At 37.1% G+C, this 12,069-nt stretch overlaps 1 protein-coding gene across 2 annotated transcripts in view; it reads left to right on the top strand.

Moving 5' to 3' along the window:
- LOC108700042 (astrotactin-2) overlaps nucleotides 1–12,069 on the top strand; it is an 882,685-nt gene that overhangs the window by 563,566 nt on the left and 307,050 nt on the right. The window lies entirely within an intron of this gene.

The following is a 12,069-nucleotide window of genomic DNA, read 5'->3' as shown; positions in this document are numbered from 1 at the left end:
CTAGATTTTTTTTTTGTTTTTGTTATACTCATGAAACCAGCCATTTAATGTTACATTAGTCGGCAAATGTGCTATATTTTGCCTTAAATATTGGTGATGGTTTGGCATTGTGTAATAGGTGGCTTTCAGACGCATGAAACTAATATACTGGGTTCAAAGAATTCAAAGAATGCTTCTGGTCCTCTGTTCCAAAATTATATTACTTCAGAAAATATTTCAGTCTAACTAAAGTCATCCTTCGGAGGTTGCAAACAAGGCATTAATAGCAGGCACAATCATTTACTGAATAATTACATAATCCTCAGATCTTTATGCTGACACCTGACTCTGTATTAACACATTCTTTGTGCTAAGAGTATAGATTTTTTTAAATCAAATTAGGTGCTCTTGCATTCATAGTGTTATTGGACTCAATACAGGGAATTAAATTAAATTATTCTGCATAGCACACAGAAATCAATTTATCTTTATTATGATATTATCTTCTGTATCTCTTTGTACATATTTTTAAAGCACCAACATATGCCTTAGTGTTGCTTGCTAAAAACAAACAAAACAATGGTTTGAGAAGCATGAACTGAGAGCTCTGCTGTAAGAACAAGGAGTAGGAGAGCTTTTGCAGTCTTGTATAAAATATAAATACAGTTATGGGATCTATTATCTGGAAACCCATTATCCAGAATGCTTTGAATTACGGAAAGGCCATCTCCCATAGACTCCATTGTAATCATTGAAATCATTGATTTTTAAAAATGATTTCCTTTTTCTCTATAATAATAAGACATTATAATGTACTTGCACTCAAATAAGATATAAGTAATCCTTATTGGAAGCAGAACCAGCCTGTTGGATTTATTTAATGTTTAAATGATTTTTTAGCAGACTTAAGGCATGGAGATTCAAATTACAAAGATCCTTATCCAGAAAACCCATGGTCCCAAGCATTATGGATAACAGGTCCCATACCTGTATATATAATAGGTACATTTAAAAGGGGCAGATTTACCTAGGGTCGAATATCGAGGGTTAATTAACCCTCGATATTCGACTGTCTAATGTAAATCCTTCGACTATCGAAGTCGCAGGATTTAGCGCAAATATTTTGATCGAACGAAAAATCGTTCGATCGAACGATTTAATACATTGAATCGTTCAAAGGATTCGAAGGATTTTAATCCATCGATCGAACGATTTTTCTTCGACCAAAAAAAAATTAGAAAGCCTTTGGGGACCTTCCTCATAGGCTAAGATTGCATTTCGGTGGCTTTTAGGTGGCGAAGTAGGGGGTCAAAGTTTTTTTAAAGAGACAGTACTTTGACTATCGTTCGATTCGAAGTCAAAGTCGTGGTCGAAGTAGCCAATTCGATGGTCGAAGTAGCCAAAAAAAACATTCGAAATTCGAAATTCTATTCCTTCACTAGAACTAAGTAAATGGGTTACTGTTCCCATTGATTTTTATGCAACCTCAACAGGTTTGAGATGCAGTGTTTTTATATTTGGGCTTTTTAGCCCTCTGGGTTTAATAAATTCCAAAAAATTCATGATTTTTTGTGAGCCTATTATAACACAAAAAATCAAGAATTTTTCGGATTTCGGGGTATTTCCGATATTCGGAGCTTAGTAAATAACCCCCTTAGAATCAGGGCCAATTCTGAGCAGAAAATAAAAATTGAGGGTTTAGATATTATTGTACTAAGGGTAAGGAGTCCACACAACCCTCACAGTTTGAGAAATCCTGTGCTTCATTTTCCATAGGTCTCTGATGTTTCAGCTTTGCATTAATAAACTACAAACTTAGCTGGGAAATTTTGCAGCCAGTAACATACTAACATAACAATAGCAGAGGGTTGGAAATAGACACACAGTAGGTCCTTAATTACATTAATACAAATATAATACACAAAAGCCATGAATATCTTGTAAATTATATCCTTATAAATGGTGAGTTTTGATGTCATCAGTTATAAACGGTGAGTTTTGATGTCATTTCTGTCAACTGGGGGTACTTTATTTATTATAATACACTGAAACTTGTGTATTATAATAAATAAAGTACCCCCAGTTGCAAAAGGGGGGTACTTTATTCACTATATGAAGCAAACAAAATATTAGGCATTCACAATTTGACACAAAGAAGCAGAAATACATTCCCTTTTTTAGTGATCATGGCTTAAAATTCAAATAAAAATGCCTTAAATAGTTCACAGGATCATCCTATATCATTTAAATAACCTACTAGGAAAGAGGACCAAGCGGAGCAGATTTAAGCACCATTGACAGTGGTAGGGTTTTTGAACTCTATGTGATATGTCTACACGTGCTTGCTGCTGAAATGTGTATTAGATATAGTTACATACAGTAGTTACATAGCTAAATCTGGTTGAAAAAAGACAAAGTCCATCCTTTTCAACCCCTGCAAATGAAACCCAACATCCATAATACACACACTGACCCCTCCATACACTCACATAAAATATACATACCCATATCTATACTGATTATAGATTTTATTATCACAATAGCCTTGGATATTATGGAAATCATCCAAGCCACTCTTAAAGGCATTAACAGAATCAGCCATCACGACAATATCCAGGAGTGCATTCCACAACCTTACTGTGAATAACCACCTACGGTGCTTCAAAAAAAATTATTTAAAAATTATTTTTCTCTTGTCAGAAGGGGTGGCCTCTGGTGCAGTGATCCTAGTTATGGATGAAAAGGTCCCTTGCTTTTTGTTTTTAATGTGTAAGTGTAATTCTGATCCTCACAAGCGTCTTTATTTGACCCCAACCGTGACAGTCTACCCTCTTAATTTGTCTTCCATCCCTAACCAGTTTATTTGCATGTCTCTGCACTCTCTCCAGCTCATTTATATCCTTCTTAAGGATTGGAGCCCAAAACTGCACTGCATACTCCTGCATACTGCTGTAATAGGTCAAAATAAGGATGTTAAGGAAAGAGGGAGTGATAATCTTTTTAATTGCTGTGTAGTCCAATATATTCATCTTCAACACATCAATTATTTATTTGGGTGCATTCAACATCGAAGCCACTTCCAGGCCAACCAACACACTCAAACTCGAAACAAGGAGAGAGCACACAATACATACTTGCAATGCCTTTAAAACATTTATTCAGCAGAAATGTGGCACAAACTTTTGGGGACAAACCCCTTCCTCAGGTGAAATACATAAACAGTGAACACAGGTGCACTAAATAACCTTCACACCACGTGATACATTATGTGACCAGTTTTCTAGAACAGGATTCTAACATTCAGTCCAAGCATTAAATACACAAATTCCAAAGTTCATGATGGTTGATAGAATTCATTGCCTGCAAATGTAACAATAAATACTGTACCAATGATAAAAATTCAATACATTATATGAATAGATCAAATTAATTCCTTACAACTGTAACAATGAATACAGTATCGATTTAAGACACCCAATACATTGTATAAATTGTATGAAAAAACATTGATTACAAGATTAAAATTTTCATTTAATCCCATAGATAACAGGGAATATAATACTTTAATCCATACTGCCTTGCATTGTAAAATATGTTTTTTGTACATCACTCCCTCTTAGTGGATTTACCTGTTCCAATATAGTCCATCACAATCGAGCCACTGTTGATTGTTTATTATAATAAAAATGAGTAGCTACTGATAATTCTGAAATATGGTCCTTTTTATCGTCCTGTTTATTTCTTTCCTCCACATCAAGTACATAATTATATAGACTGCTTTTATGTTCATTAAACTGACCTTTATAGATGTACCTGTCCCACACAAGGCAATGCACATGGACATATTAAATAAGATACTCCAGTACTATTGCATGTAAAATGTCTATTGATTTTAAGAGCCTATAGTTTCACCCTGAATAATACCAGTGCAATGAGCACATTCTCCACATCCAAACCTACCATTCTTAATGACACTAGCTGCCCAATATTCTTATCCTTCTGTAATATTTTTTTTCCACCATACCTGTACTATCGATTTACCTTGTCTGTAAGAAAATAATACACATTCCTTAAACAATTTTCCTACCTCCCTATCTGCTTGTAGTATACTCCAATGTTTCAAAATTATTTGCTTAACATAAGGGATTAAAGGGACTCTGCCATGATTTTTATGGTGTAGTTTTTATTTCGTAATTCTACCATGTAAAATTTCATTCCTAACACAACAAGTGTATTTTTTTTCTAGTTGTAATATTGGTGTGTAGGCACCATCTGTCATTTTGCCTGGCCATGTGCTTGCAGAAAGAGCCAGTGCTGCACTATGGAACTGCTTTCTGACAGGCTGCGAAATGGGGAGATTAGTCATCCGGCGACAAATCTCCTCTACTTCGGGGCAACTAATGTCCCTGAACTGCCTCACCTGCCTTCCTGCCTGCTAGAATGAAAATTGTCGGTGGGATGGCACTCGGAGCGCTTCCTTTTCCGAAGTGAGGCAACTTCGGGCGACTTCGGATATAGAAGCGCTCCGAGTGCCATCCTGCTGGTGATTTTCATTGTAGCTGGTGGGGAGGCAGTTCGGGAAGATTAGTTGCCCCAAAGAAGAGGAGATTTGTCGCCGGACGACTAATCTCCCTGAATCGCAGCGTGTCTCTGCTCTAACTGAATGAGTCACAGTGTGACATGAATTTTTACTATTGAGTGCTGTTCTTTTAGCTACAAGGGAGCTGTTATCTGGTTACCTTCCCATTGTTCTGCTGATGGACTGCTGGGCGGGGGGGGGTCATATCACTCCAACTTGCAGCGCATCAGTAAAGAGTGACTGAAGTTTATCAGAGCAAAAGTCGCATAACATGGGGCCACTTGGGAAACTGACAATGTGTCAGATTTTAAAATTAAATATAAAGAAACATGTTTGCTCTTTTAAAAAATTGATTTTAGTACAGAAGTCTGCTGGAGCAGCACTATTAACTGATGCATAAGTTCTGTAATATACAGTATACAGTAGTATACAGATGGATTCCTCAGAACTTATCTATCTACTGTGTATTCTGTGCTTGAATGGCTGCCCCCATGGCTACGCAGCAGATTGTTTATATAAACAATAATAATGTTTCTGAAGCAAACACACCAGTTTTACCAGTGGAGGGAACAGTACATTATATTGTCATTGCTTTAAAACACTTTAAATTAATCAAGTCCATCTGTTCAAAATGATGTACCATTCTTTCTTATATACCGCCTCATCTTTACATAGTATAAGGAACACAGGAACTTGTAACCCACAAGGAATCATTTTTACTTTTAAAAAATCCGCTAATGCGTCAGCATGGCATTTAAATTGACTTTCTTTATGCATCAAGGAGTTCAGTTATCAGTTGCCATCACCCAAATCTGTCGGTTGAATTTTGCATATTATATACAAAAACGTTTTTGCTGACGTATTTGTAAATGTTTGCAGTATCAGCAAATGGCATATTGCCCTTATATAAATATTTATGTGCCCAATATATTAATCTTCAGTACACCACTTACTTATTTCATTTGGGTGCATACAACTCCTAAAGCTCCCCATAGACGCGATGATTCTTCTTGCCGAACGACGGATTTAGGGAAGTCCGACCAATCCTTCAAAAATATCGTGCAGTTAGTGGGATTCGAACGAGCGTACATCTTACGATTTTTTGTCCGACATCTGTCAGGAAATTGATCGGCCAGGTCAAAAAATCTTTGTAGGTCCTAGTGCAATCTATCTATGTTTGCAGGGCCAAGCAGGCAGCTACCCTTTGTTTTCCTGGCAAATTGGTCTTTTTAGTTGATGGTCAATTCGTACGATCGTTCGATCGTTCCGAGAAAATCATGGTCTCACGATGAGGATCGGATCTTTTAAAAATCTCAACATCTATGGCCAGCTTAAGGGTAAAACTTCACAGACACTTTTCATCAGATTTTTTGGGTCAAATTTTATCTGATCCTCCATACAACACCACACTACAGCACAAGACTTTGTAGGATGCTACAAAATCTGATCCCCCTAGGCTAGAATTTAAAGTCAGATCAGATACAGTAGGAATGGGGTCTTTTCTTCATGAGTTTACATCCGACAGTCAATATATTTCAATGAGAAAGAAAGTCTTTCCGACACCATCCATTTTGATCTTGTCAGGTAAAGACGCAGCATTCAATTGACAGTCGTGTCATGTTATATGGAAAATTTAACATGTAGTTTATGGATCAGATTTCTCTATTAGTCCCATTATATTTTGACCAATGCAACTACATCTGATTTGTTGGATGCGTTTTGTCGATCCGACACCATCCTAAAAATGCGCTAGTAGAGTTTAGCCCTAAAGCAGCTTCTAGGCCAACACACAACACACTGCCAACAGGGAGGAAGCACACAAATACATCGGCAATGCCTTTAAAACATTTATTCAGCAGAAATGTGGCACAAGCTTTCATAACTATATATGTAATCATCTAATGGTTGTGTTATAATTAACTCATCTGGTGCAAATATATCCCATCTATGGGCAAGGAAATTTATATATTCAATTATCTTAGGCTTATGGCACATTGACATTTTGATTGCTTCTACAATTTTTGCATTTACGCAAATAGAAAACATACTAGCAATGGTGGATAACTTTGTGGGTATATATCACAGGTATTTCATGGTTCCTGATGCCCACCAACTGTCTTTTATATTGAACAAAACCAACAACTTCAGCTTTGACCCAGAGTCCTCTATTAGACTTTCAGAATATAATATCTTAGTAAGACTTTTCTGTTCCTCTCTCCAGTCACTTGGTGCTTACAATTACTGCAGCTCAGCTTTTACCTTCAGCTCACCGGCAGCCTAATCAGACAGCTACCTATAGCTGAGCAAATGAAAACACAAAATAGAGTATGGAATGGAGGGCACACCCTGCTCTACTCCATTCACTTCAGGGATCCATTTATCTGGGTTTTCCTAAGACTGTGCATAAGCACAGTCATACTTGCTACAGCTCCCTGGAGTTAACTGTTTACCAGTTTAAAACTGGTGAAAATTACAAATAACAGTGATAATTTCAAGCACATCTCATACAAAAAGTATAGTAAGAAAATGTCTTATTTTGACTAAAATTACTACTGTATTTATTCATAGAAATGTACTCAGTTACATGACATTTGTTTTTAAACAAAAGCAGGGGTGCTGCGCCAATGAGGCAAGTTAAGAAACTCGCCTCAGGGACCATTAGGACACGCCCACCCCTCATTTGAAACTCGGACAGATATCAGAGATTGTTTTTGTGGGGCTCCAATATTGGGAAACTCCAATAAAGGGGCCATTTTTGAAGATTAAATTCATTTACAGCTAGAAAACCATCACCATTTATTATACAGTATTGCCTACAAAATAAGGAGGGTTTCATATCCCATATGTCTCCTTTAAAGTTTTGCACTATTTAGTATCATCAACAAAAATAAAGACATTACTTAAAATATCAACCTCAAGATCATTAATAAATAGACATTTATCCTTCTAAAGAAGCTAGGTCATGGTTTCAATATGGAAGAAATCTCTTTGGTCCCTAGTGATTGATGTAGAGCAAATATGGTATTATTATCCAAAAAGGGATCAAGTTCTCAACTTGGGAATTATTGACTAGTGTATAATTAAATTTCCTGAAATTTCTTTGCGGATATCTCACTCTCTATCACATTAACTGATGATACCTCCATCATAAACCCTACTTTGCATTTTCTGATGTTGATATTATTGAAAAAGATTGTGGAGCTAGCGTTAGTTACAGTATAAGAGAAGTTAGCTTTTCGTGTTTATTATATTTAGGGATGTCGCGGACTGTTCGCCCGCGAATTAATTCGCGCGAACATCGACTGTTCGCGCCCGCCGAATGTTCGCAAACGACGCGCGACGTTCGCCAATTTGGGTTCGCCTTAGCTGGCGGTTATTTTTGACCTCTCACCCCAGACCAGCAGCTACATGGCAGCCAATCAGGAAGCTCTCCCTCCTGGACCACCCCCACACCCCCTGGACCACTCCCCTTCCATATATAAACTGAAGCCCTGCAGCGTTTTTTCATTCTGCCTGTGTGTGCTTGGAAGAGCTAGTGTAGGGAGAGAGCTGTTGAGTGATTTGAGGGACAGTTGATAGTAACTTTGCTGGCTAGTAATCTACTTGATACTGCTCTGTATTGTAGGGACAGAACTCTGCAGGGATTTGAGGGACATTTTAGGTTAGGTAGCTTTGCTGGCTAGTAATCTACCTTCCACTGCAGTGCTCTGTATGTAGCTGCTGTGGGCACTGCTTCTGATCTCATCTGCTGACTGCTGCCTGTAACCCAATAGTCCTTGTAAGGACTGCTTTTATTTTCTTTTTTGTTTTTTTACTTTGCTACTATAAAAGCCCAGTGCTATTAGTCTAGCTGTGTTGGGGAGTGGGACTGGTGTGCTGCTCCTAGTAGTTCAGCACCAACCAGAGTAATTTTTTATTTTTTAATATACATATATATATTTTTTTATTTTACTTATCTTACTGTTCTTTAACGTGTCCAGTGCTGTTTGCTGTTCTTCATAGTAGTGCACCAATAGTAGTGCACTTGCAGGCATTGTTTGCCCAGTGTGTTCTTCAAACAACTGCCGCCTAGCTGTGTGAGCTTGTTCACATTCTGTCTAAATATCAATAATAATACCGTCTCCAGAAACACCACCTGAGTGACGTTTTCCAAGCAGCAATAATATATTCCGTATCCACTGCTGTAGTGTATACGTTGACCTTGCAGGCATTGTTTGCCCAGTGTGTTCTTCAAACAACTGCCGCCTAGCTGTGTGAGCTTGTTCACATTCTGTCTAAATATCAATAATAATACCGTCTCCAGAAACACCACCTGAGTGATGTTTTCCAAGCAGCAATAATATATTCCGTATCCACTGCTGTAGTGTATACGTTGACCTTGCAGGCATTGTTTGCCCATTGTGTTCTTAAAACAACTGCCGCCTAGCTGTGTGAGCTTGTTCACATTCTGTCTAAATAACAATAATAATTCCGTGTCCGTAAACATCACCTGAGTGATGTTTTTACAGCAGCAATAATATATTCCGTATCCACTACTGTATACGTTGCCCTTGCAGGCATTGTTTGCCCAGTCTTTAACCAAGTGCCACCTAGCTGTGTGAGCTTTTTCACATTCCGTGTCCAGAAACATCACCTGAGTGACGTAGTGTGATTTCTGCCCTTTACAGCACAAAACGCAGCGCTGTGTCAACAATGTATTTTTCAGATAAATTTTTGCCCTTGATCCCCCTCTGGCATGCCACTGTCCAGGTCGTTGCACCCTTTAAACAACTTTAAAATCATTTTTCTGGCCAGAAATGTCTTTTCTAGCTTTTAAAATTCGCCTTCCCATTGAAGTCTATGGGGTTCGCGACGTTCGCGAACCGTTCGCATTTTTGACGCAAGTTCGCGAATATGTTCGCGAACATTTTTTCCGCCGTTCGCTACATCCCTAATTATATTCTCTGTATTATTTTTCTCCTCTGTATTCTAAGTGCATGTTTGATTTATTGCTTTTAAACTTCTGTGAAATGACAACTAGATAATAATAGTAATTTAGTGTATAATTTGCATAGGTTGGAAATCTATTTATTAACATACAGTTCAGGGGTAAAGGGGTTCCATTGTATCCGGTTAGTAAGATCTACTACTTTGATGGTATCTGTTGGAATTGATTTATCATATACCCTCAAAAAGTTTATGAAAAAGTCTGAAATGTTTCTGAATGCTGTTATACAATAATGGATAAGATTCTTGTTAACCAAGAGGAAGTTCAAGTATTGAAGTTATATGTGCTCTGTCGGCTTGTAGGCAGCTTGTCCTGTTATATTTTATGATATTTTCTACAGCTACAGGATTACTGCCTTGACCCAAGACATAGATACACAGACAAAAATCGACTAGGGAGTTGTAGGGAGGCCTGTTCCAAAAGACCAACTGCTATGTATATAAATAGTTCTCCAGTGAAAAGTCTTCTTTTGGTATCCTCACCAAACAAAATTGCCCTGGTAGGCCAATGGATGCATTTTTTTCTAACGAGTCTGTGAAGTTATTCTTAAAATCTGTATATCTATATGTAAATATTACAAGCACAGTTTCACAATATGGAAATGCAATTTTCCTAATTAAACTATTTAATTTTTTTAATGATTATCTTTTTCTCTGTAGTAACACAATAGAAAATTGTAACTATGATAACATAATTTTGTATTTGTGGCAAAATAATCTTATTTTCAAATATTTTTTAATATGCTTAATAGAATGGCCATATAAATTGCAAAACAACCCCGAGAAACCACAGGTTCCAAGCATTTCAGATAATAGATCCAATAACTGTATATATATTATTATTACCATCGAAGTAAAATCCTTCGACTTCGAATATCGAAATCAAAGGATTTACCCGAATACTTCGATCGAAGGAAAAATCGAACGATTAAATCCTTCGAATCGAATGATTCGAAGGATTTTAATCCATCGATCGATGGATTTTCCTTCGATCAAAAAAAGCTTAGAAAGAGCTTTCTGGATAATGAATCCCATACTTGTACTTGACCCTAACTGAAAAATAATCCTTATTAGAAACAAAACCAGCTAATTGTGTTTATTTAATGCCTACATGATTTTCTAGTAGACAAATTTGGGGCAGATTTATTAAGTTTATCAAATTCGAATTTTCAATTTTTTTTGTCAAAATTCACACATTCTAATTTTAATCCTCCAATTCAAATGTAAATTTGAATGTGAGATTTATCACATCTCAACCCTGGAAACAGTTCTAATTTGAATATCTGTCACCTAAAACCTACCATTTTCGGGTCGGGACTATTTAATCAAATATTAGGGGGCCCATTTACTTAGCTCGAGTGAAGGAATAGAAGAAAAAATACTTTGAATTTTGAATGGTCGAATATGGCTACTTCGACCTTCGACTACGACTTCGACTTTGAATCGAACGATTCGAACTAAAAATCGTTCGAGTATTCGTTAGTCTTAGTCTCTTTAAAAAATACTTTGACCCCCTACTTCGGAAAATAAAACCTACCGAGGCCAATGTAAGCCTATGGAGAAGGTCCCCATAGGCTTCCTAACAATTTTCTGATTGAAGGAAAATCCTTCGATCGATGGATTAAAATCTTTCGAATCGTTTGATCAAAGATTTTTCCTTCGATCGTAGGAATTGCGGTAAATCCTTCAACTTCAATATTCGAAGTCGAAGGATTTACATTTGACCCTATGTAAATCTGCCCCTAGATGTTCTAATTTTTTAGTAAATAACCTCCCATTTGAGTTGGGAGTATATTCAAATGTATTAGAGTAAAGATAAATTCTCATAAATACCACCTTTGATAAATTTGCCCATTAAGGTATGAAGATCCAAACTATGGAAAGGTAGTTATCCAGAAAATCGGTGGTCACAAGCATTCTGGATATCAGGTCCCATACCTGTATATATTTGTATAGCAAATACAAAGTCAGAAAGATTACTGTTTGATTACTGTTTGCTTCTATTAATTCTGAAGAAAGTTTTCTGAGGAGAAGATGAGAATGGGGGAAAGTAGGCAAATTATTTGAAGGCTTGTTAAGGGATCACATTCAAAATTTTGTCCTAATGAATGGCATTATGAAGGATAGGTCATGTCAGACAAATTTGATTGCATTTTATGATGTGGTAAGTAAGATTCTGGATAGTGGGGGGGCAGTAGATGTGATCTATTTGGATTTTGCCAAAGCGTTTGATACTGTGCCCCACAAACGACTGCTTTCTAAACTAAGGTCTGTTGGGCTTAATGAAGTCGTTTGCACGTGGATAGGAAACTGGCTACAGGATCGGGTACAGAGGGTGGTTGTTAATGGGACATTCTCTACTTGGAGTAAGGTTCTTAGTGGGGTCCCCCAGGGCTCAGTATTGGGTCCACTTTTATTTAACTTGTTCATTAATGACTTAGGGGAGGGTGTTGTAAGTAATGTATCAGTGTTTGCAGATGACACAAAATTATCCAGCCCAATTAATTCCATCCAGGATGTGGCAT

Source organism: Xenopus laevis, chromosome 8S, assembly GCF_017654675.1.
Source record: "Xenopus laevis strain J_2021 chromosome 8S, Xenopus_laevis_v10.1, whole genome shotgun sequence".
In the NCBI taxonomy this organism is placed as follows: domain Eukaryota; kingdom Metazoa; phylum Chordata; class Amphibia; order Anura; family Pipidae; genus Xenopus; species Xenopus laevis.
The sequence above is the reverse complement of the archived record's forward strand: the minus strand, read 5'-3'. Positions and strand labels throughout refer to the sequence as shown.